Source organism: Neofelis nebulosa, chromosome 2, assembly GCF_028018385.1.
Source record: "Neofelis nebulosa isolate mNeoNeb1 chromosome 2, mNeoNeb1.pri, whole genome shotgun sequence".
Classification (NCBI taxonomy): Eukaryota; Metazoa; Chordata; class Mammalia; order Carnivora; family Felidae; genus Neofelis; species Neofelis nebulosa.
The window spans coordinates 156586341-156612448 of record NC_080783.1 but is presented as its reverse complement, the minus strand read 5'-3'; the positions used below and the strand labels follow the sequence as shown (position 1 = coordinate 156612448).

The window sequence follows — 26108 nt, the reverse complement described above, 5'->3', positions numbered from 1 at the left end:
GGCTCCAGGCTCTGAGCTGTCAGCACAGAGCACATTGCGGGGCTTGAACTCATGAACCGCAAGATCATGACCTGAGCTGAAGTCAGACACTCAAACGACGGAGCCACCCAGGAGCCCCTTACCTCCTTTTATAAGCCTTAAACTCTTCATTTTAAAAGTGAGCATAAGAGGGGTGCTTGGGGGGCTCAGTTGGTTGAGCATCCGACTTTGGCTCAGGTCATAATCTCACAGCTCCTGATTCGAGCCCCACCTTGGGCTCTGTGCTGACAGCTCAGAGCCTGGAACCTGCTTCATGTTCTGTGTCTACCTCTTTCTCTCTGCCCCTCCCCTGCTCAGGCTGTCTCTCTCTCTCTCTCTCAAAAACAAATAAACATTAAAAAAATTACAAAATAAGCATAAGAATATGTACCTTGTGGGTTGTCTCTGAGGCTTGGAGATGGGGGTTTGTAAAGTGCTACTTTGCTTCTTCACCCTATTTATCCTTGCTCCTTTATCTCTTTCTTTTTTAAAAGGTAGTTTTATTGAAAGACACTAAAAATAGAGGGAATAGTAAGAACACTTTTTGGGTTTCATCATTAGTTTCTTTGGTGAATTCACTTGCATAGGCAACTTGGTACCAGAAGAAACACCAAGAAGAAATATTTTCTGCCCTCAGGGGGCTGATCTTCAAAAGGAGTTGGGATAGGCTCACATATATCACTTCCTTATTTTAAAAAAGTTTTTATTTATTTATTTTGAGAGAGAGGGAGAGAGAGAGAGAGAGAATGAATGAATATCCCAAGCAGGCTCCTGCTGTCAGTGTGTAGCCTCATGCAGGGGCTCAGTCTCACTAACTGTGAGATCATGACCTGTGCTGAAATCGAGTTGGACACTCAACCAACTGAGCCACTGAAGCGCCCCATCATTTCTTATTTTTGTGTTTCCCCAGTATTCTCTTTTTCTGACGACAAGGGTGTGGTTCCTTTAGGAAGTGGGATTGCTCCAGTACATTTTATAAAACCGGTGAAGTAATCTTTCCACTGTGAGCTATCCTTGGAAGGGAGAATGAGAATGGGGGGAAGAGACGTGTATTTTTTCAAGGTAGTGGCACATGAGTGACAGCCCCCACTGCTCATGGTGTGCGGGAATGTTTCTGTAACTGAGTATATAAACAACATTCATGACTAAGTGTGTTGTAGAATGGAAAAATCAATGACTAGACTAGGAAAGAAACTGTCATCATAAACAAATTCCATGACTGGCATTGGTGGCACAGAAGGATCGTAGGCTCAGTGTAGGAGTTGGTGAAGATGCTCAAATTATTAAAAAGAATTTACGACAATCAGTTCCAATTCTCCTAATTATTTCCCAGAACATACAGATGAAAGACCTAGTCTGGTATAGTTGCATTTGACTGCTATTGTACAAAATTTTGCAAAGCTTAGGAGATCTTTATTATTTTTTTTCCAAAAAACTAGTGGAATTCTAATGCTTCCCTTGGGAATTGTGTTTGACATCTGAATACAGATGTGTGCGTATGTCTTAATTTCCCATCAACACAGATGTTTGCTTCACAAAGACAATCACTTTGGACGCTTCCTGGATTCTCACCCAGTTTTTCCACATGAACATTATCTTGTATTATGAAACAGAGCAGCTGCTGGTAGCTTTTACACTTTTGGAAAATTCTTTAAGTTTTTTTTTTTTAAGTGAGGGTTTCTATAGGAGTGAGAGTTTTGTTTTAGTGTTAGAATCTCTTCTCTTTGAAGGGAATCTAGTTAACTCGTATTGGCTGTGGGGTAGGAAAGAGAGAGTAGAAGTAGAAGTGTAGTATAGGTGGTATTGCTAACAGAGATTGCTGTCATGGTAAAAGGGGGATGAAAATCAAAATAATGAAATATTCTTATTTTGCAACAGAGAGGTTAGACTCCTGTCAATGGACTTGGTTTCCATTATCAAATGACCACAAATTTTATACCATACCTAATCCACAATAAATGAGACACAATTATATTCCGTACTGTGGAGAACTTCCTAAACTCTAAGTAAATCAAGTAAACTGGGAACTCTATAACGAGTCTTAAAGCATTTGACTCAGTGTATGGAATACAGGATTACACTACAGGTTTAAGATATTTTTATCTTTCTAATTTCTCCATTCCTCTCTTTGAATCAACTTAGAGGAAGAGAAATTATCTTCATCTCAAATTCACAGCCTCTTGCAGTGAGTTTTGGTTGACATCGTTGAGAAAGGTTTTTTATAAATATTTGGAATAACTTAAATGATTTTTGGAAAATTCATCTAAAGATTGTGCTCCTTTTTCCAATTTGTAAGTTTTCCGGGAACAATTTTTTAGGCTTCTGTTATAAAGCAGACTATATGATATATCTGTATGCCAATTGCTCCAAGTGTGAAAAGCAATGTAGATGAGGGCTTGTGGGCTTGCCCACCTGTGGGCTGCTGGTGACAGGGCATGGAGCTGGGGGCCTGCTGCAATGGGTTCAGCCCGCTGCAGTGGGTTAAAGAAATCCTTCTTGAGTAAGAAAGATCTTTTATTTTTTTAATGTTTATTCTTGAGGGAGTGCAAGTGGGGGAAGGGCAGAGAGGAGGACAGAGGATCCAAAGCAGGCTCTGCGCTGACAGGCTGACAGCAGCCAGCCCAGTGTGCGGCTGGAACTCACAAACTGCAAGCTGGAAGATCATGACTGGAGCCAAAGTTGGATGCTCAACTGACTGAGCCACGTAGGTGCCCCGAGTAAGAAAGATCTCAAGCAACATGGTGGATTCAGAAGCTCATGAAAAGAGGCTGCCAGTCCTAACATTTTCAAAACAAGATCCGTCACCTTATGCTGCAAATGTTGGTGAAATGAAGCATTATTTGTGTGGCTGCTGTGCAGCTTTCATGTAGCAATCCCATTTCCGGTTCAGAAGGTCCTCTCTCGGCAGCAGCTGTGTGGAATCAAAACCTGGGATGCAGTGCTTCAGTTCAGGAGGGATGGCTTTCAAAACTTGTACTGTGGATTCCTTCCCCCTACCGATGCAGAAGACAACTACACTGGCACTTAGGTTTGGTCTGTATGAGGCCTTATCTTGTCGTCTCTGAGAGCATATCACTACGTCTGAGTTTGCAACTGGTAGTGTGGCAGCAGTACTTCCAAGGACAACAGAAGCAATTTTCACTCCATTGGAAAGAATTCAGACATTGCTTCAAGACCACAAGCATTATAAAACGTTTATGAACACTTGCCAGGCTTTCAAGACACTCAAATGCCATGGAATTAGAGTATTATTGAGACTCGGTATCCGTTCTTTTCCATAATGGATTCAGCAATGTCGTTTTTTTGTTTGGCTTTTGAGGTTCCATAAAGAACATCTGCCTGCTGCAGTGACTCACAGTGCTTATTGATTTTATGTGCCGAGGTCTGTTGGGTGCCATGTTGGGAATCTTGTTTTTTCCAGTTAATGTTGTAAAAACTTGCATGAAGTCTCAGGCTGGTGGGAAATTTCAGTCTTTTCCCAATGTTTTCCAAAAAATCTGGCTAGAATGGAATAGGAAACTGACAAATCTTTTCAGATGTACCCACCTGAATTACCGTTGGTACCTCATCTCTTGGGGCATAATGAATGCAATTTATGAGTTCTTGTTAAAGATTATATGAAAGAAATGTGTCATTTATTAACTGAATAGACCTAAGAATAATGCAGTTTGGCCTTGTCCCTAATTGGCCAAGTATAAGTTGGTGTCATAAGGTCAGGGCACAATGAATTACAGGCAAAGCTGTTTTCCTTAAGCACCAACAAATTCAGAATATAAGGTTCTAATAGGACTGTTATAATAATAATAAAAAAAGCAACATAGTGCCTGGCAGGGTATGTTGTAATGAGAATTTCTTTTGGTGGAAGACTACAGAAAGACTAAAATTAAGGTTGAAGTTTGAAGTAATAATTAACACAAAATATAGACTTTTCTTGCAATGCTCTCTACACTAGAATAATGGGGAAACTTTATATAGCTTGAAGAAAATTATGGAAGATAATGCTGCCCATTCAGAGAGTGATAAATTATGGAACTCATTATTTCAAGGTTGAATATATCAATATAGTCAAGAAGCTCTAATGAAATTATTGAGGGAAGCAAATGATTTAGGAGAATTCCCAAAGCTTCTGAAGCTGGTAATGTGAAGGATGACCTATAGACTATGACAGGTAGCATTGTCCTGACTTTGATGTTTCCATGCTTCTAAGTGGAGGTAGGAAATGAGACTGAGAAGTAGTATATAGAATAGTTATAATTATAATCAACATTTTTGAAGGAGTGAAGCATGTGGTCTGATCTTCCACTGAAGTGTGTCAAACTTATCAAATCTTGGATTTTGATGGATTTTTCTCTACGTTTAAAGATTGTGTTATTGAAGTTTTCAGAGGAAGTAACCCCATCTGATTCCTTTGTTCTGTGTAGCTTATAGTACTTTATATAGATCCTTGGATAGAAGCCTATTTTTAATACTATTGCTTCTAAACCCTTATTGGCTTCTTGCCTGCTTTAGCAATTTTTTTATGTTTATTTATTTTTGAGAGAGAGAGAGAGAGAGAGAGAGAGAGAGAGAGAGAGAGAGGTGGGGAATGAATGGGCAGGGAAGGGGCAGAGAGAGAAGGAGGCACAGAATCCAAAGCAGGCTTCAGGCTCTGAGCTGTCAGCACAGGGCCCTGTGTGGGGCTCAAACCCATGAGCTGTGAGATCATGACCTGAGCTGAAGTCGGATGCTTAACCGACTGAGCTACCCAAGCGCCCAGCAATTTTTAAATTTTGGGCCAATGGTGGTTAGAATCCAGTGCTGTCACTACTGTGGAAAAGTTTTGATGGCTGATGCAGTAGTCTTAAAGACAGCTGGACATTGTGAATAGTAGTAGCTGAAGTTCTAGGCTGTATCCTGGCCTTGTTCCTTACTATCTGTATTAGCATTCTGCAGAGAGACAGAGCCAATAGGACTGATTTATAGATTGATTGATCTGTCTATCTATCTAGATTTATTATGAGAAATTGGCTCACCATCTGCCATCTGCAAGCTGAAGACCCAGGAAAGCCAGTGGTGTAGCTCCAAAGGCCTGAGAACCCTAAGAGTCAATGGTATACATCGCAGTCCAAAGGCAGGAGAAGACAGAAGTCCCAGCTCAAGAATCCAGAAAGGGGGCAAATCCTTCCTTCCTCTGCTTTTTTCTATTCAGACCCTTCCACACTGGGGAGGGGAATTTACATCACTGAGTCCATCCATTAAAATACTACTCTCATTGGGAAATGTCCCTCATAGACACACCCAGAAATAATGTTTAATCTGGGTGCCTAATGGCCCAATAAAGATGACATAAAATTAACCATCACAGAAGCTGAGTCACTTAGGAAACCTACTACTGCCTTGTTCAGTTTTTTTTCACTGAAAATGCAGAGATAGCAGCTACTTTGTTATACAATACTAAGGATCAGAGATAGTTTGTTCAAAGTGCCTAACACAAGGTAGGAAATTTATTTCTTTTCAGTAGGTTTTTTTGAAGAGGGGATCAAACAATGAAAACATTTTTTCTCAGGGGCCCCTGAGTAGCTCAGTCAGTTAAGTGTCTGACTTTGGCTCAGGTCATGATCTCACTGTTCATGAGTTCGACCCCCCATTGAGCTCTCTACTGTCAGCATAGAGCCTGTTCTGGATCTTCTGTCTCCCGCTCTTTCTGCCCCTCCCCTGCTCTCTCTCTCTCAAAAATAAATAAACATTAAAAAATTTTTTTGTTCAGAAGCAGCCCATGCTTATTACAGAAAATTTAGGACAAACAGACAAACACAAAGAAGAAAATAAAAATCCCATAATCCTAACACTGTTAATCTTTTAGTGGATAATATTTTCCCATTTATATCTTTGGTGTATGTTAGTGTAAATCTTTCAATAATTAAGTTTTCTTCTAGTGTGTCAATTTTAAGGATTTCACAGCATTTTATTGTTTGGGCACACTATGCTTCATTTAATTCTTTATTGTGTATCTGTATGTTTTGCTACTAAGATATTCTTGTGTATGCATTTTTGTGCATGTGCATAGTTATTTACTTGGGATAAATTCCTAGAAATAAAATCACTGGGTCAAAAGTTGTGCACCTTTAAAGGTATTTGATATGACTTGCTTAATTGTCTTGTCAAATGTTGCATCAATAGATGCTGTCACCAGGAATGTATGACAATGACCATTTTTTCCTTACCTTTTCCATATCTGGGATGAAAAAGTGGCATGTTATGTGACTTTGCATTTAAAGCTTTTAATGAGAGGGTGCCTAGGTGGTTCAGGTGGTTAAACGTTCGGCTCATGTCATGATCTCTTGGTTTGTGGGTTCAAACCCTGTGTCGGGTTCTGTGCTGACAGCTCAGAGTCTGGAGCCTGCTTCAGATTCTGTGTCTCCCTCTCTCTTTCTGCTCCTCCCCTGCTTCTGCTCTGTCTCTCTTTCTTAAAATAAACATTAACAAAATTTTTTTAAAAAAACATTGAGATTAAAATTTGTTTATTGGTCTTATGTGTTGCTTTTTTTTTTTTTGAATTGCTTTTGTATGTCTTTAACATTTTTTTTAGAAGGCTTTATTTTTTTTAGAGTCATTTTAGGTTCTTAGCAAAATTGGGTGAAAGCTGCTGAGATTTCCCATATATCCTTGCCCCTACACATACATAGCCTCCTTGATTATCAACATCACTCACCAGAGTAGTATATTTGTTATAATTGATGAACCTATACCAACATATTGTAATCACCCAAAGTCCATAGTGAACTTAGCGTTCATGCTTGGTGTTATATATTCTATAGGTTTGGACAAATGTCTAATGACATGTATTATGTTATAATCATTACAATATCATACAGAGTATTTTTTCAGCCCTAAAAATTACTTGTGCTCTACCTATTTATCCTTTCTTTCCTCCTGACCTGTGGCAACCACCGGTCTTTTTACTGTCTCCATAGATTTGACTTTTTCAGAATGTCATATAATTGGAATCATACTTCTTTCACTTAGTAATATGTATTTAAGTTTCCTCAATTTCTTTTCATGGTTTCAAAGATCATTTCTTTTTAGCACTGAATAATATTTCATTGTCTGGATTTCCCATAATTTATTTATCCATTCCCCTACTGAAGGGTATCTTGGTTGCTTCCAATTTTTGGTAATTATAAATAAAGCTGCTATAAACATCTGTGTGCAGGTTTTTGTGTGGAAGTAAGTTTTCAACTTCTTTTGGTAGATACCCAGGAGTGTGATTGCCGGATTGTATGGTAAGAAAATGTTTGGTTTTGTAAGAAACTGCCAAACTTTTTTTTTTTTTTTTTTTTAAATTTTTTTCCCCAACGTTTTTTATTTATTTTTGGGACAGAGAGAGACAGAGCATGAACGGGGGAGGGGCAGAGAGAGAGGGAGACACAGAATCGGAAACAGGCTCCAGGCTCCGAGCCATCGGCCCAGAGCCTGATGCGGGGCTCGAACTCACGGACCGCGAGATCGTGACCTGGCTGAAGTCGGATGCTTAACCGACTGCGCCACCCAGGCGCCCCGAAACTGCCAAACTTTTATAGTGATTATACCATTTTGCATTCTCACCAGCTACACATGAGAGTTCTTATTGTTCCATATCCTTGTTGGCATTGGTGTTGTCAGTGTTCTAGATTTTGGCCATTCTAATAGGTGTGTAGTCATATCTCATTGGTTTGAATTTGCATTTTCCTAATGACATATGATGTGGAGCATCTTTCATATACTTATTTGCCATCTCTGTATCTTTTAAAAAATTTTCTAATGTTTATTTTTGAGAGAGAGAGAAAGAGGGAGGGAGTGATCAGGGGAGGGGCAGAGAGCGAGGGAGACATGGAATCCGAGGCAGGCTCTAGGCTCTGAGCTGCCAGCACGGAGCCCAATGCGGGACTTCAACCCACAAACAGCAAGATCATGCCCTGAGCTGAAGTCAGATGCTTAACCGACTGAGCCACCCAGGTGCCCCTTCCATCTGTATATCTTCTTTGGTGAGATGTCTGTTAAGGTCTTTGACCCACTTTTTAATCAGGTGATTTATTTTCTTATTGTTGAGTGTTAAAAGATCTTTGGGTTTTGGATAACAGGCTTTTATAAAATGTCTTTTGCAAATATTTTCTCCCAGTTTGTGGCTCATCTTCTAATTTTCTTGACATTGCCTTTTATAGAGAAAAAAAAATTTAATTTTAATGAAGTCCAGCTCATCAGTTTTTTCTGTCATGTTTCATGCTTTTAGAGTTGCATCTAAATAGTCATCACCATGTCCAAGGTGAGCCCTTGAGGGCAAGAACTGTGTTCTCTGTATTCTACAACTCTGAAATCCCAGTACAAGCACAATGATTGGCATGCAACCAGTGTTGCAAAAATAGTCATTAAATCAACAGAAACAAAGTTCTCATGTTGGTAGGTCCAAGGGCACTGTTTATAAAGTATTTTAGGAACAGTGTGGATTAAACAAACATTTGTGAGCTGATCTGGAAATCAAACCTTCAGGTGCAACATGTTTCTGGATGAAAGAATGCTGGGATGTGCATGTTTATTTTCAGCACTAAAATGTTAGTTTTGCTGTCAAGTGCTGAAGAAACAATTGTACTCTTCTGAGATTGGCATAATTCCTCCTGGATTCAGTGGAAATCATATGCCCATGGGAGAGAATCTGGCTGCATTTGAATAGAAGATGCTGGAGCAACACTAATAAATTTCAGAGTGAATACAGTTTGTATGTGCAATAGCTTGTTCCCTTAATTCAGAATTTCCTGAGTGACTGAGAGGCTCCAAAGGTAGAGCATATCCCTTGGTCATTTCCGCAGAGTGCTAAGCTATTGCCAAGCTCTGACCCTTTAAATGTCTCATACAACACCCAGAGAGTTTGTGAAGCAATGCTATTCAATTTGCTGCATTATTTCACAATATTAATTGCAATTCCTGATATGGGGGGGATATTGAGAATGTGCAGTTGGCTCATAGTCTAATGAAGAACACCTTTAACTTTTTTTCCTCTTGAGCATGAATTTTTCAGCACTGATGCAGCACTAGTGGCTTCAATTTAATCAAACTTTTCCAGGATCCTTCTTGCTGAGGAATGAATCACTGGGTTTTATGGTGAATTATGGGAGAAACATATGTGTACTTACAAGTTTGTAGTGTGCAATGCAATATGTTGTAAGACAGCCAAGTGAGATTTTTCAGAAGTAGTTTGGTTTCTTTCCTAGATCTCTACAATCTGTCTTCAACATATATTTTGAGTCTTATTTCTTGTTCTCACTTTTGTACTTTGCACTTTAGTGCTCCTCAAAGCATCCTACACAGTGGCTGCATCAAAATTATTTTATAGAAGAGGCTTAAGGTAGGCCTTCTGGTTGGAATACAGGACTAGGTCTGTACCTTGAAGTTTTATTTGTAGAGCAGGCCCACTATTTACATGTGGAAGAATATGATTTTTGGTCCGAGCTGCCATAATCTCTTGTTGAGATGTTGCAGTACTCTCTCCTAAACTATCTCCTTACTTACATCTTTCCTTTTACAGTCTGTCTCCAGTAGGTCTTTGGAGCCTTGTCTCTTATTCTCACATAGTTGCCCAAGTGGCCTTGTTAAAACAGAAGTCAGATCATGTCACTCCTCTGCAGAAACCCCTCTGATAACTTCTCATATTCACTCCAAACAAAAGCCAAACTCTTTACAATGGCCAGAAAGGACCTATAGGACCAGGACTCCTGTTACCTCTCAGTCCTTTACTTACTTCTCTTGCTCACTCTGTTCCAACCACACTGGCCTCCTTGTTGTTCTTTGAGCATGCCTAATATTCATGGTTTTTATATGAACACCATGCTTTTTCATGGTTTTTATGCTTTTCATCTGGACACCCATATGATACATCTCCCCCTCTGTCATCTGCTTCAACACTTTCCTCACTTGCCCTTTCTCATGCATTTGACATTGCTTATTTCCTCCCACTTCCCAAAACTATTCTCTTGGCTCCTGGATACTACATCTTCTTGGAATTATTCATACCCGTTTGACCATTCATTTTTGGTCTCTTTCATGGGCTGCTCCTCCCTTGTCTCCCCTTAAACTGCCAGGTGTCCTTTCTATCCTCTGTAATTCTTGTCACCTATTATTTTTTTTTGAACAATACTATCCTCTTTGAGGTTTTTATTTTTAAAGTTTTGTTATTTTAATTCCAGTGTAGTTAACATACAGTATTATATTAGTTTCAGCTGTACAATATAGTGATTTAACAATTCAATACATGACTCAGGGCTCACCATGGTAAGTGTACTCTTAATCCTACCCACCTCTCCTCTGGCAACGCTATTTGTTCTCCATAGTTAAGAATCTGTTTCTCTATGAGGTTTTGAATTACCGCTTTTATGCTCATAAGCTCCCTAATCGCTTTTTTGAGACCAGCTCTCTCATTTGAGTCAGTTGCATAGGTCCTGCTATCTGCTGAATATCTCCATCTAGATGTTTCATGTGTACCTCAAAATCAGCATGTTTAAAGGGAAGCCATATTCTTCATTCAGTGGTTTCTTATGTCCATGTTTTCTTTTTTTTTTTTTAATTTTTAAATGTTTATTTACTTTTGAGAGAGAGCGAGAGCGAGAGTGAGCGAATGGGGGAGAATACAAAGGGGGAGACACAGAATATGAAGTAGTCTCCAGGCTCTGAGCTGTCAGCACAAAACCCTACACAGGGCTCGAACTCACGAACCATGAGATTATGACCTGAGCTGAAGTCAGATGCTTAACTGACTGAGCCACTCAGGCACCCCTGTCCATGTTTCCTATCTCAGTAGGTAGTATCATTCGGGTGGCCAGTTAAAAGTTATTCTTGACTCCTCTCTCCCCTTCCCTCCCACAGCCAATCAAACATCAAATTTTGCCGACTGTACCTCTCAAATAGTTCTCAGATTTGTTTCTCCCTCTTCACAATTTTTACCTATAATGGGTTGAATGGTGGTCCCCAAAATATATGTTCATATCCAGATCCCTGGAACTTTTGATTGTTACATTATACGGAAAAAAGGGTCTTTACATACATAATTAAATTAACGTTCTTGACATGAGATTATCCTGGATTTTCTGGGCGGACTCCAGATCCAATGACAAGTGTTCTTATAAAAGAAAGGCAGGAGGAGAAGACATGGACACATGGAGGAGAAGGTGATATGAAGGTGAAGGTGACAGTGGCCAGAGATTGGAGGGATGTGGCCATCAGTCAAAGAAGTCAAGAAATGATGACCACACAAGGCAGGAAGAGGCAAAGAAAGATTTTGAATTTATGGTTTCCAGAAATGTGAGACAGTGAAAGAATACATTTCTGTTGCCTTTAGCCATCCAGTTTGTGGTAAATTATTGTGGCCGCCACAGGAAACTAATATACTACCTTTGCCAGTTCAGATCTTTGTAATCTCTGTTTTAGGATTAGTGTGATAGCTTCCTCATGGTCTGTCTGCCTCTAGTCTTCAGTTGTATTGTTCATTGTGTAGCCAGAGTATTTATAGTCAAGGCTCAATGTGGCCTTGTCCTTTTCATGTTTCAGTGTGCCTCTCCCCTGCACCTATCACATACTCTTCTTCAGCTTTAATGATTGTTTGGTCTGCACCCCTGTGTCTCACTGTTTTTTATCCCATTCGTCCTGTAGACCCTCACACTTGGATCAATCCAGCCAACAAGTTTGTCTACTTTTACATTAGACTACTGGAAAAAGTCATATAATTGTGTGGATTTTTTTTCCTCTGTAAATTGGTAGTCTCAGATCTCAGAATGGCCTTCAAAACTGTTTGATAATATGGACAGCTCCCCATCCTGATGGTTCTCAGTGACTGTTCCAAAACTTCATCATTGCCCTCAAATCTCATCTGCTTTGTTTTGTTTTGCTTCTGCCCTGAAATTAATGGATAAACTTGCCTTGCCTTTCCCCATCCTCATCAAGTTTCATAGAGTCATCTCTGCTCTCATCCAGTTTCTGAGAAACACAGATCCCCTCACTCTTGTGCTGGTGATTTTTTTCTATTATTAAAAAAAAAATGTATCCAGGAATCAAGTTATTTCCTCTTTGATTATATTTTTAGCTCTTTCTATGGGCTCCTTCTCTAGTGCTGATAAACATGTAGATATCTTTCTTGTTTTAAACAAACCAAGTCCTCAACACTTTAGAAATTGAGTAACCTGACTTGATAAAGTGAGAACAACTTTATGGGGATAAACTAAGTTGTCTTAAAAAAATTAGACCCTCAGTCAAGGCTTTGAAAAGAGCTCTGAACTTTTCTTTTGCGTCTTTTCCATTTTATCCAAAGAGGAAAAGAGAGAGACAAATGAAGGAAACATGTTAAGAGTCTGCCAATGTTACCAGCTATTTGCTTATAACTTTTCTTCTCTTATGGCTGGAAGGAAGGGTAAATGCTATTGCTTTCATCAACAACTCCCACCTTTGCAGTCCTGATTTATTCAGCACTCACCCATACTAGCACCATCTGCCACTATCTACTAATGAGTTTGTAATCTGTCTCTGTCCCAGCTGGGAAGAAAATGTATACTCGATCTTGATCATGTAAGGCATATCAAATCTTTTCTATCTTTATATTCAATAATTTTAATAAAACCCAGAGATTCTTTTTAAAGCATTTGCTGTTATTATTATTATTTAAAGAGAACAAAACAAAACAACAAAACTCAGACTTTCCTCCTTTTCATGTCTTGGGTTGAGTCCCTGTGCTACATGAGTTGGTTACCACCTACAGTTTTGGGGTGTGTGTCCTTGCTCACAGAGAGGGGACCTAGAGAGCAGAGGTACATAGCCAGTGAAAAAGCAGGTAGCAGAGTCCAATTGTTATCTTCTTTTAGGAGTGACAGCATCACATTTACATTTAAATTTTTACTTGGGAAAAGCCAGTTGAAACTATAAATTATTACACAATACTAATTTTTCTTTCTCTACCCCCTTCTTTTCAGGGTTTTGTGTCACTTTTTTGATTGCCTATCACTGACAGGAAGTTTAGAGCTATGTACTTACTGTTTCCATCAAAACCTGATTCAGTTTTTAAAATAGTTTTTTTTTCCTTTGGATGAATATGATAGAATAATAGTCTTCCCAAAATGTTCATGTCCTAATGCAGGAACCCATAAATATGCTACCTTACATGGCAAAAGGCACTTTGCAAATGTGATTACGTTATAATCTTGAGTAAAGGGAAATTCTCTTGAATGATCTGGGTGGGCCCAAGGTGATCACAAGGATTCTTGTAAGAAGGAGGCGGAAGATCAGATGAGAGAGCCAAAGAAGGACTTGTGGATGATGGAAGCAGAGGTTAGGGTAAGGCCATTGGTGGAAAGAGCTATGAAACAAAGAAAGAGGAAGCTGGCAAGCAAGTAATTATCCTCTAAAGGTTCCTGAAGGAAAATAGCCCTGCTGATATTCTAATTTTAGCCCTGAGCAATCCTTTTAAGTCTTCTCTGGAACTGTGAGATAATACATTCATGATGTTTTAAGCCACTAAGTTTATGGTAATTTGTTAAAGCAGCAATAGGAAACCAAAACACTGGACTTTTAATCAAAAACACAAAATGATTTTCATTTCTTTAAACTAGAACTTAGTGACAAGTTATTTCAGATCCTATTCAGGGAGCTCTGTCACTTTGAGATGCCATGACAGGCTCACTAAGCAGCTGAAAATTTACTCACCCAGAAGTCACCATGACTGACTCATTGTCTTTTGGACTTTCTCTTGGACCCCTCTCTTCCCACCTTCTTTACTTCCCTCTATGTTCTCTGACTACCGTCTTGGCCAATCACTTGTTCTGACCTGATCCCAGGCTTATGAGTTACTTTCTTGCTATGACTTAGTTAATAAGCCTTAGAATTCTCAGCTTCTTCTCCACTTAGTTTAAATGTAACAACCTATTCGTCCTTTCTGGCTTAACATTCCTTGCCAATCTCATAAGATGACTGGTTTTATGTATAAATGCCCTCAACTTCTGAAACCCTATTGGGATCCACCAATTCAATCACCAGTTTGGGCAGTGTTCAGATGCACATGTTCCTGTTTCAATTTACAGTTGTGCCTGTACATTTGACTGTGTTTGCTTGTCTGTTCATTCATTTGTTAAATAGTAATTTGTTGAATGGCTATTCTGTGCCAAAAATTGAGATAGAAACTGGGGATAAATAAAAAAGATACGGTCTGCGTCATCAAGGAGTTAGTTCATAGTCTAATGGGGAAGACAAACATGATTATTAAGTAATGTGTTAAGGGCAAAGATGGAAATATGCATAGGCTGTCACTGATCCCAGAGAAAATAAATTTTTCTGGGGTAGTGGGAATAGAGGAGAGTTCTGAAAGGAGAATATGCCTCAGCAGAAACTTAAAAAGAAGTAGAAGGAATTTTCCAGAGAGTGGTATGGACATGTATATGGAGGAGTGTCTGAATGGACATAGTGACAGGGGTTCAGAATAAGAAAGGACAAATTAAGCAAAAACACGGAGAATTAAGGGAGTGTGCAAAGAGCAACAAGCAGTTGAATCTTATCGGAGTATTGAGTGTGAAGCAGAGAGTTGAAGTAGGGAAGGTTGGGAGAGGTAGTCAGGAGCCATACCTTGGAGGACCATGCATACTCTGGACTAGCTTCAACCCTAGGATCTGGCTGTCTATGTTTAGAGTGTGTAAGAATTGCCCATTCAAGTCATCAACACTGTTCAAAACCCTGGGGATCAGGAGTGAGCAAGGAGACAAAGTTGCTGCCCTCTTGGAAACCAATGTTGCAGGTGAGACAGATAAAGTGAATAAAATAAGAGGAAGTGTTGAGGCAGTTCTCAAGCCTGGGTGAATGTTCAAAAAAGTCTTCCTTGAAGATATAATTTCTGAGCTGAGTTTTGATGACAGTATTACCTTGGAGCTAGTTTTAAGAAGGGAGATCTCTATCCCCCAACCTCAGAGAATCTTTTCCCTTAGATCTGGAGTAGACCCAAGCATGGTAGGTGAACCTGATGCAGATGGATTCACTGAAGGACTCAACTTTTTTGCTTCCATTACATGGATCTCAGATGTTAGACTTTTCTAAATCCTGATTGAGGAGGCTCAAACCATGAATAGCCCCATAACAATGTTGTAACACATGTGATGCTTAAGAAAAACACTATTGCAATAGCTTAATGCTTTTTCTACCCACTTCTAGATGGCTCTTGAATGATTCAGAAGACAATTTTGAATGGGATATGGTTTGGGAAGCAGTTTTGGAAGTTCCCTTTGAAAGGTTGAGTAATATGAGAACAGGCATCCATAGATGACTAAAGAATAGGCATTGTGGGGTGTCTGGGTGGCTCAGTTGGTTAAGCATCTGACTCTTGGTTTCTGCTCAGGTCACGATCTCATGGTTCGTGGGCTCGAGCCCCATGTCGAGCTCCATGTTGGGCTCTGCACTGACAGTATGGAGCCTGCTTAGGATTCTCTCTCTCTCTCTCTCTCTCTCTCTCTCTCTCTCTCTCTCTCTCTCTCCCTCCCTCCCTCTCTCTCTCTCTCTCTTTCTCTCTCCCTCTCTCTCCCTCTCCCTTGCTCCCTTCCTCTCTCCCTCTCTAAATAAATAAGTAATAATAAAAAACTTTAAAAAGAATGGGGATTGGAAGCTTCCTTTCCTTAATTCCTTCACTGGTTCCCATCAGCTTCCTGCCCCGATTCTCACTGCTTTCCAAGAAAATAGGGCTCAACTACTTAATCCTTAGGCAGAAATTTGGGCCGAAGATACTTTCAATTCCTGAACAGCACTAGATTCTCTGCAAAACTTCCCAGATGGTAAATGATAGGTAAATTACTTAGGTCTTTTAATTCAAGGAGGCAGGGTACTATAATTGAAACAGCATAAAATTTGAAGTCAATCTTATCAGTGAATATTTACCTACTTTGTACCAGGCACTGTGCTAGGTGCTCAGAAAACAATAAGATCCTGTGACTAATTTCTGGAAGCTCAAAGTCAAATGGAGGAGACAGATAATTTTAATTACAATGTGGTAATGGAAGGATAGCACTCACAGGATACTGTGCAGCAAGAGATGAGACATTTAGCCAAGATGAGTGACGCCTTCAAAGAGATAAGCCCTTAGCTGAAACTTGAAGGTTGGAAAGAAATTAACCCAGAAAGGAAAGTGAGGTTAAGGTACATTTTATTTCCCTCTTTTATAATCTGTGTTTCATTTCTTTTGTGTCTTACCACAGAGTCTCTTTATGGTCTGTACACAGCAGGTTTGTGGTCTGATAGAATCACTGTTTACATATCTTCATTAAATTCTTATTTGATTGGAATGAAAAGATCACTTATTTCTGGATTAGATGACCTAAATCAGCCAGTTTACTCAGGGTTTCCTAATGGATCACATTCAAAGAAGAATACATTTACTTACAAGGGCCTTGTCCTTTGAGGCGGTACCCAATTAGCCCATTAGCTTTCTTTGTTTGATGTCTCATCAGTACACAGTTGGTTGTTTGGGGATGCAATATGGGCAGAATGTAGAACCACAGATGTGGCCTATTTATGGACCAGTCTGACTGTTAGAGAATGGTCAGATGGCCTTGCTCAGTTCTGAGAGGATCACAAGCTCTCTGTTTCACCCTCTGTCTACACCACAGTCCCTGTCCTCAGAGCTGTGTCTCTTTTTCTTTTGATGGTTATTAGCATATTTAACAACACCTTTGAGAATCTGATGAAAACCAAGACTATTTAAGAAAATGCATGACATCAGGGGCACCTGGCTGGCTCAGTCAGTTAAGCGTCCGACTCTTGGTTTTGGCTCAGGTCATGATCTCGCGGTTGTGAGATTAAGCCCCACAAGGGGTTCCATGCTGAGCTTGGAGCCTGTGTAGGATTCTCTCTCCCCTCTCTCTCTGCCCCTTTTGTGCATGCTCTGTCTCTCAAAATAAAGGAACATTAAAAAAAAAAAGAAAATGTATGGGATCAGACAAAAATGATTAATGAGTTCATAGATTTTTCCCACCACCTCCCTGTCTCACAAATAGACTCTTTACTGTAAGTGAAGCAATTTTTTCTCCCCCTCCAAAGATTTCTTTCTGCAGAATAGAAGCTAAGTTGTTCTGCATGATAAAGTTCCTAGAGGAAAAGGGAAGAATGAATAAGTGGAGGAGAAATGCTTTAGGCAATAGAGGGTTGGTGGTGGAGGAATAGTTTTCCCTGAGGGTTTTGAGGAGACAGGTTTTGGAATAACTGCAGAAAGGAGTAAAATGGGCAGGAGAGCAAAAGATATTTTAATAAGTGCTCTTATGCATTGTGAGGTTGAGTGCCTTTGAGTAATTAGAGTAAAATATGGAGTTTCCTAATTATTTTTATTTACTTTTGCCATTGCACGGTGCTTCTTGGATGTAACAGGGTTTGAGAGTAAATCACATTATGGGTATATATGCAACCTCATATGATTCTGTAAATACAGCACTGAGCAAATTGTGGATCACCTATTACCCAAGTCTAAATATAGGTTCTAGATTAAGAATGTCTGCCTTGGGATCTGGATTACTGAAATAATCTGCTAACTCATTTCCCTATCACCACTTTTCTTCTTCTCCCATGTTTTCTCTATACTATAGTCACACTGCTCTTAAAATATAAATTGGATGTCATTTTGTTGCTTAAATCTTTTTAATGGCCTCCCTATTTGCATAAGTTTCATGGGCTGAATTGTGTTCCCTCCAAATTCATATGTTGAATTCCTAGCCCCCAGGACCTCAGAATGTGACTGCATTTGGAAATAGGGTCTTAAAGAAGTAATTAATTAAAATGATACCACTATGGGCCCTCATCCAATATGACCGGTGCCCTTATAAGAAGAGGAGATTAGGTTACAGACAGGTACAGAAGAAAGACAATGTAAAGACACAAGGAGGAGATGGTCATCTACAAGCCAAGGGGAGGGCTTCAGAAGATCCTTGGCAACAACCCTGCAGATGCCTTGATCTTGGACTTCTGGCCTCCAGAACGGTGGAATAGTTTCTGTTGTTTAAGCCACCCAGTCTATGGTACTTTGTTATGATGGCCCTGGCAAACCAATGTAGCAGGTAAAATCCAAACATTTTACTATGTCAAAATTTTTTGTAAAATTTGATCTTGTCCAAATTTCCTTGCTTTTTAAACTCTAGTCATCATGGTCCTCTAGAAATTCCTTGATGACAAGACTTAAAAAAATTTACTCTTTTTACTCATTGTTCCCTGAGTCTAAAGTCGTCCCCTCATTACCTTCCCACCCCACCCCTCTGTGTAACTAGCTCATTTTTATTCTTTATCTCTCAGTTTAATTGTTATCCCTGTCTTTATCCTCCTGCCCCAGTTGTTTGTGTGTATGTATGTGTATATATATATGTATATGTTCATATGTATTTTTAATTTAGTTCTTTGTTTTCTCCATAATAGTTAAAAGTGCAATTATTTTTATTTTGTTTATATGCCTAGAACGTTGGCCCCATGGAGGCAGAGATTCATTTGGTCTTGTTCATCCTTCTTCCCCCAGACCAAATGCTACCAGTTGGCTTTATTTCTAAATCCAATGGACACTCATACTGCTCACCTTACTTGACCAGTCAGCAGCATCTAACAGAGTAGAATCTCTCCTCCTGGACAAACTCTCTTCTTTGACTTCTGCTGCATCCATGCCTGCTACCAACTCTGTGTCCACTCTTTGACCTCCTTTTCTCCTTTCTCCTCATCTTCTCCTGGCTTTCAAAAGTAGGAATTATTTAAGACTTATCCTAGATGCCCCCTTATTGTCGACTCTCTAGTTTTTCCAAAATACAAATGAATCACTGCCCATGTTAATATCTGTAGCTTAGATTTTGTTGAAGTTTAAGATGCTGGAGGAACTTAAACTTCAAAATACCCAAGTCAGAATTTATAATATTCTTTTCAAAGCCTGCTTCTCTTGCAGATTTTGTTGCACTGGAGACTGGCACCACTATCCAACCAGCTGTGGAAATTACCTCACTCCTGTTTCCAGTCTATGATTAAAACATTTTTGATGTTGCTGCCTAAATATCCCTAATGTTTTCCCACATATCTCTCTATCCCTGCTACTCTTGCCAGGTCCAAGTGACCATGATCTCTTTCCTGCACCATTATTGCAATAGTCTCCTACTGGTCTCCTGGTATTAACTCTTGCTTGTGTCCTGTCTGTTCTCCAATCCTACATCCAGAATTATATTTCAAAAACACAAATCTAACCATGCTGTTATTATATGTAAAACCCTTCAAAAGCTCCCCATTGCTCTTAGGATAATGGCTAAAAATCTCAACATGGCCTTGACGCCCACATGTCTGCTTCATCCTGAGCCTCTTCCGTTGATCTCCCTTTCAGTCATACCTATTTTCATTTGGTTCCTGAAGTGGTTCATGTTCCCTCTTTTCTCAGGACCTTTCTGCTCATTGCTCCCATTCTTTTGCCCACCCCACATCCCACACCCCATCTCATACTACTTCATTTAGATCACTTCAACATGTCCTTCAGATCTTTGCTCATCAGCTCTACTTCCTAAGTTTACTCTCAATGACTGAATGCAGGTTGTAGTGATATTTGGGTGATTAGAGAAAGCACCTATACTCGTTAGGCTAAGGATAGAATATTATGCACCAACAAATAACCTCAAATCTCAGAGGCTTAACAGAACAAAAGTAAATTCTCCTTCCTGCTGCATTTCCAGCATAGACTACCAGAGGGAGCTCTGCTTTCCATAGTCACTCAAGAACCCAGGCTGATGTAGGCTCCATTGACATATGCTCCATGATCCATCTGTCAGAAGGGAATGTGGGGGCATGTGTCATGACCCTTAAAATTTTAGCCTAGAAATGTCACCGGTACCTTCTATTCATATTTCATTGGCCAAAGCAAGTCATATGGGCATATCTAATTTCAAAGGAGATAGAGAATATAATCCTACCATGTACTTGGAAAAAAGAAAGCTGGGAATATTTTGTGAACAGCATAATGACTACTGTGGCAATGGTCCAGGGACACAGAAAGAAGCTTCTATGAGTCAAGGTTGTTGTTTTTTATTTTTTCAATATATGGAGTTTATTGTCAAATTGGTTTCCATACAACACCCAGTGCTCATCCCAAAAGGTGCCCTCCTCAATACCCATCACCCACCCTCCCCTCCCTCCCACCCCCCATCAACCCTCAGTTTGTTCTCATTTTTTTAAGAGTCTCTTAAGGTTGGTTTTTTTAAATTTTTGTTTTTGTTTTTGTTTTGTTTCCCTCTTCCCCATCAAACTCTGGTCAGTCTATCTAGACTTTAAGTTCTATAAGGGCAGGGGCTGTGTTTTGGTCCTTTTTGTATTCTGGTGCAGAATGTCTGATATGTAGCAGGCAGTCACTAAACATTTATTGCCCAAGTGACCAAATGAATAAATAAGAGCATTTAGTGATTGATTATTATGTTAAGTACTTCTCAGATATTACCTCCTTTAATCCTATGTTAGCCTCAAGGCTGGTTTTATTTTTTAAATAGATATGCAGAAAGTAATTTTTCCAAGAACATACACACAGTCTCAATAATTAGTGTATTCTCTTCATTTGGAAGGAAAAAGCCAGTGATCAAGTGTCTTGTCCTCTTCTACTCCTTTCATTGTATGCTTTGAATCAGGCATTTTGTAAGGACAGGATATTATCCAGAATTCCTGCCACCTTTATTTTCTGCTTTATTTATGGATTTTCTATACAATCCAAAGATATTTTTAAGCTATTTACTATTATTTATTATTTGGCTAAAAAATTTTTCAAACATTGCTTTGCCTTTTTCTGATTGATAAGATTTGAACTGATTCCTTTTTCATAAAGATGGCTTCCATTTGAATTGGAAATGTAATCCAGATTCTAAAACTAACAAGTTAAAATGAACATTGTTTTTCTGGCTCCAGAAATCAGGGTTAAAAGAAGGAAATACGAGAAGCACAAATTTTCTGAAATTTTATTGAACAATATTTATTGTTGTTATTAAATGGGCTTCCCTCAGACATTTCCAAGTTGAAACCATCAAGAACAGAGTGAATGGCTAGAGACTCGGAGACGGTAGAGGTTTAAACCCTTTGCCAGCCAAGTGTTTTCCTAGCCCAGAGCCTAAATGGGGCCAGCATGCAGGAGCATCCTAACCTTCAGTTCCTTCGTAAAATACTTTTGTGTTCTTTGGTAAATATGTTCAAGGAAGAGACTCTAGCCCTTGAGTCACGTGTTAACTTGCTACCTCATGGCACCTATGTGTTGGTCAGTTTGTCTGCTCTCTTAAATTAACTGAAAGACAAAAGTCCTGATGGCTGCTGACTGGATTGGCAGCTATTGAACCCCTCTCCCCAAATGGGGTCTCATTTCATCACCTAATTCCAGTGGTGTGTTGATAGCCTTGCTGCTAGGTGGTTACTGCACCTTAGCAAATCTTAAAGCTCAGCAGAAAACAATCTAATCAAGACAAAGGGGATAAATACCTTGTTCTTCTATTTGTCTTGCCCCCAAAGACCACAATTAAAGGATTATAAAATAGGCTCTTTGGAAATAGGCTGATCTTCTAAATAGAACTACTGCTGAGCAATTCAGTGCAATAAGAAAATCCAGCTGCACTGTCATTCTAGATGTCCAATTTGTTCTCAGGATGAAAGGTTTGGTTGTTAGTTTTCAACTTGAGAGTGTCTTTAGAATTTTGCTCCTGATGGGCACAAACTGATTCCCATTACTATTATATGGACTCTCAGTATTATGTGGTACATTCATCTATTGGTAGTGGATAGAATTCTTTTAGTTCCTGGTATTTATCGGTGTTAGGGGTACTTGATTAGACTGAAGATAAGTTAGTATCTCCTTGTATTATAATAAACTGCTTCCTTGTTTGCCTTTCCCATCTGATTGGGTGATTTTGAGGACAAGAACAGTATCTTCTGTGTTTTTCAATTGATTTTAAATTGCAACTTGAAATGCTTCATGCAGCTGGTACTGTTGCTTGGGTAACAATGATGCAGTGGGTTTGGGTATTGACCTAGTCAGAAATACTGGATTTACTTGTAAGAGGCCTTTTTCCTGGCCTGTTTGCCACATCATTCATCATACTGCATAACTGGGCCTTAGACCATTGACACCTTGGCTATTGGGCTTTTCTCAGATGTGTTGGGGGGTGTCATCATTGTCATGATCTTTGTAACCTCCTCCCTCTGACTGTTCCTAATCTCCTGTGGGTTCTGAGTACATGTTTGATGAATGAACAAGTGAGGGTGTGTGAACACCTCAAATACCTCTTGTGCTGGTGTTTCAAATTTCTGGTCACTACAGTCTCACCTTTGGGATTTAGGCAATATCTAAGAAGACCTAAATGAAAGTCCCTTACCTGAGAGAGACATTACTGTCATTCATATTAGCAGAGGTCAAAGTGATATAACTTGGGACAGAAACAATTTAACAGAAGAAGGAAAGATGGGGCATTAGAAAGGCCCAAACAAGGGGCCCTTCCTCAGGATGCCAGACTGGAATGGACTGCTGGTGGGGTCTCTGGGTGATCAGGGACCAGTATGAGGATACTAAGCACTGGGAAAGTACAAGATATTATGGAAAAAGGGAGCATTGAAAATGAGGGGAGGGGGTTGCCAAAGACCCATTACTGCTGTAAGGTTGTATGCAGGGAGCCCTGTTTATTCGGCATACAGCAAAGCTTGTGTCTAAGGAGATTACATAGGGAAAAGGAACTATCAAATGTAGGGTCACTCAGTGGCCTATGTGAGTCCCAACTGCCTAACTTATTCCTCATTTTAAAAATACTTATAAAACAGGATCAGGGTCATTTTGGAAATAATGAATCAAACAAAAAAAATAAAACAGAAAATAACCCCATTAGTTAATTATTAGCTTACTGGACACTCATAAACTAAAAGCTTGTTTGTTTTACTGAATGTGGAACAGAATTGAAAACAATAACTCACACATAGCACTTTATAGTTTATAAAATACCTTCATGTACTAAATCTTTTAGTATTCCAATAAAACAGGTAGGTCAGTTGTTATCCCCCATTTACCTATAGGGATGCTGAGTCTTGGAACAGTTGCTTGATGTTTATGCAGCTAGTAAGTGGTGGATGTTAAGACAGAGCCCAGGCCCTCCTGACCTGAGATCTGTGTGTTCTTCTGTGCCAAACTTCCTTGAACCACATTTCCCAGGATAGCGGCTCAGGCTTAATTGTCCAGGGCCTTCCCTTGCCTGGCTGTCCTAACCTAAACTTTTCCAGGATTACTTCTTAAATTCAATTTTGACCTTGGTAAAGTTTATTGTTTTAAGTAAAGGTGGTGAAAGTTTGAGCTGATAGCAAGTAAACTGTGGTTTTTATTTCCCAAATCTGATGTTTATTAAGGTTTACCTGGCTATAGCTGAGGTTATGATGTTTACACAGTGCTTTAGTGTGGGGACAGAAACAGATATAGTGATGAGAGGTATTTATGCAGCTTGCAGACATTTGATGTCTATTGTTGTCTTGACCATGTTGTACTTCTTCAGTTCTTGTATTCTCAGGAATGGAAGTTACTCGGGGAATCAGGTGTTCTAGAGAACTCCACAAATCGTGTGGGTGGCCCTCACCACCACCCCAATATAGGGTCAGCTCTGCTTACTTCAAGTAATTATCATTATTAATTACTAATAATAGGTACAACTTATTGAGTGCCATCTCTGTGCCAGGCACAGTGCTAAATACCATATAGATGTTATCTCTAATACTGAAAAACCATTATATGAAGTAGATTTTGTGATTTATGTTTTATTGGTAATGGAATCATAGAGTTTAACTTATACAGGTCCTAAAATTAAGTCACTTTAGACCTGGTCATTTTCACTCTTACATCTAAAATGTTAGTGTGAAGGGAGGAGAGAAAATGGTGGAGCAGCATGGAGATCGTCAGCTTGTCGTGTCCCCGAAACACAGCTAGATCAGCACCAAACCATTTTGCATGCCTAGGAAATTGATCTGAGGATTAACACAACAAGCTGCAACTTGAGCCACAGAACTTGGCAGAAAGAAAAAAAATTATTTTTCTTTTTTTCTTACATTAAAAATTTTTTAATTACTTTGAACTTTATTTTTACTTATTTTTTTAATTTTTTTATTCGATTTCATTTTTTAATTTCATTTTATTCTATTTTATTGTATAAATTTTTTTCTTACATTTTTTTTCTTTCTTTTCTTTCCCTGTTTTCTTTATTCTGCTCAAGCTTCTTTCAACAAGCAGACCAGAACACACCTAGGGATCTACCTTCCTCTATTTGATTTTTGTCTTGTTTTTAATTTTTAAATTTTTTTAACCTAAAAAATTTTATTTTATTATTTTTTTTCTTCCTCCAAATGACAAAATGAAGGAATTCATCCCAAAGGAAAGAACAACAACAACAAAAATGACAGCTAGGGGGGTTGATCAACACAGATAATAAGCAAGATATTTGAAATAGAATTAAGAACCACGACAATAAGAATACTAGTTGGGGTTGGATAAAAGCATAGAATCCCTTTCTGCAGAGATAAAAAATAAAAGAAAATCTAGTCAGGGCGAAATTAAAAATGCTATAACCAAGATGCAATCTTGGATGGATGCCACGACAGCAAGAATAGACGAAGCAGAGCAGCAAATCAGAGATATAGAAAATTATGGAGACTAATGAAGCAGAAAAAAAAAAGAGGGAAACAAAGGCAAGAGAGCATGATACAAGACTTAGAGAACTCAGTGGCTTATTAAAAGGAATAACATCTGAATCAGAGGAGTCCCAGAAGATGAAGAGAGAGAAAAAGGGGCAGAAGGTTTATGTGAGCAAATTATAGTGGAAAACTTTCCTAATATGGGGAAGGACACAGACATAAAAATCCAAGAAGCACAGAGGACTCCCATTAGATTCAACAAAAACTGACCATCACCAAGTGTAACATAGTCAAATTCATAAAGTACACAGACAAGGAAAGAATTATGAAAGCAGCATGGGAATAAAAGCGCTTCAGCTACAAGGGAAGACAGATCAGGTTTACAGCAGACCTGTGTACAGAAACTTGGCTGGCCAGAAAAAAGTGGCAGGACTTATTCAACATGCTGAATTGTAAAAATATGCAGCCAAGAATTCTTTATCTAGCAAGACTGTCATTCAAAATAGAAGGAGAGATAAAGAGTTTCCCAGACAAACAAAAAATAAAGGAGTTCATGACCACTAAGCCATCCCTGCAAGAAATTTTAAGGTGGACTCTGAGTGGAGAAAAGATGAAACAAAACAAAAAGACCAAAAGCAACAGAGACTAGAGAGGACCAGATAACATCACCAGAAACACCAACTCTACAGGCAACACAATGGCAATAAATTCATATCTTTCAGTACTCACTCTAAATGTCAATGGACTAAATGCCCCAATCAAAAGACATAGGGTATCAGAATGGATAAGAAAACAAGACCCATCTCTATGCTGCTTACATGAGACCCATTTTAGACCTAAAGACACCTGCAGATTGAAAGTAAGGGGATGGAGAACCATCTTTCATGCTAATGGTCAACAAAAGAAAGCCAGAGTAGCCATACTTATATCAGAAAAACTAGATCTTAAAGACTGTAACAGATGAAGAAGGGTATTATATCATAATTAAAGGGTCTAGCCACCAAGAAGATCTAACAATTGTAAATATCTATGTCCCCAATGTGAAAGCACCCAATTATATAAATCAGTTAACCACAAACATACAGAAACTCATTTATAATAATACCATAATAGTAGGGGACTTCAGCACCCCACTGACAGCAATGAAAATCAACAAGGAAACAATCAAAGCAGAAAATCAACAAGGAAACAATGTCTTTGAATGACACATGGAAACGGATGGACTTAACAGATATATTCAGAACATTTCATCCTAAGGCAGTGGAATACACTTTCTTCCCCAGTGCACATGGAACATTTTCCAGAATAGATCACATATTGGGACACAAATCAGTCCTCAACAAGTACAGAAAGATCGAGATCATACCGTGCATACTCTCAGACCACAGTGCTTTGAAACTCGAAATGAACCACAAGAAAAGATTTGGAAAGACCAT

General features: G+C 39.1%; 1 protein-coding gene and 1 pseudogene across 2 annotated transcripts in view; both read left to right on the top strand.

Moving 5' to 3' along the window:
* Window positions 1–26108, top strand: part of GIPC2 (GIPC PDZ domain containing family member 2) — a 453978-nt gene that overhangs the window by 200934 nt on the left and 226936 nt on the right. The gene's annotated exons all lie outside the window — the stretch shown is intronic.
* LOC131504517 (mitochondrial nicotinamide adenine dinucleotide transporter SLC25A51-like) lies at window positions 1736–6929 on the top strand (annotated as a pseudogene).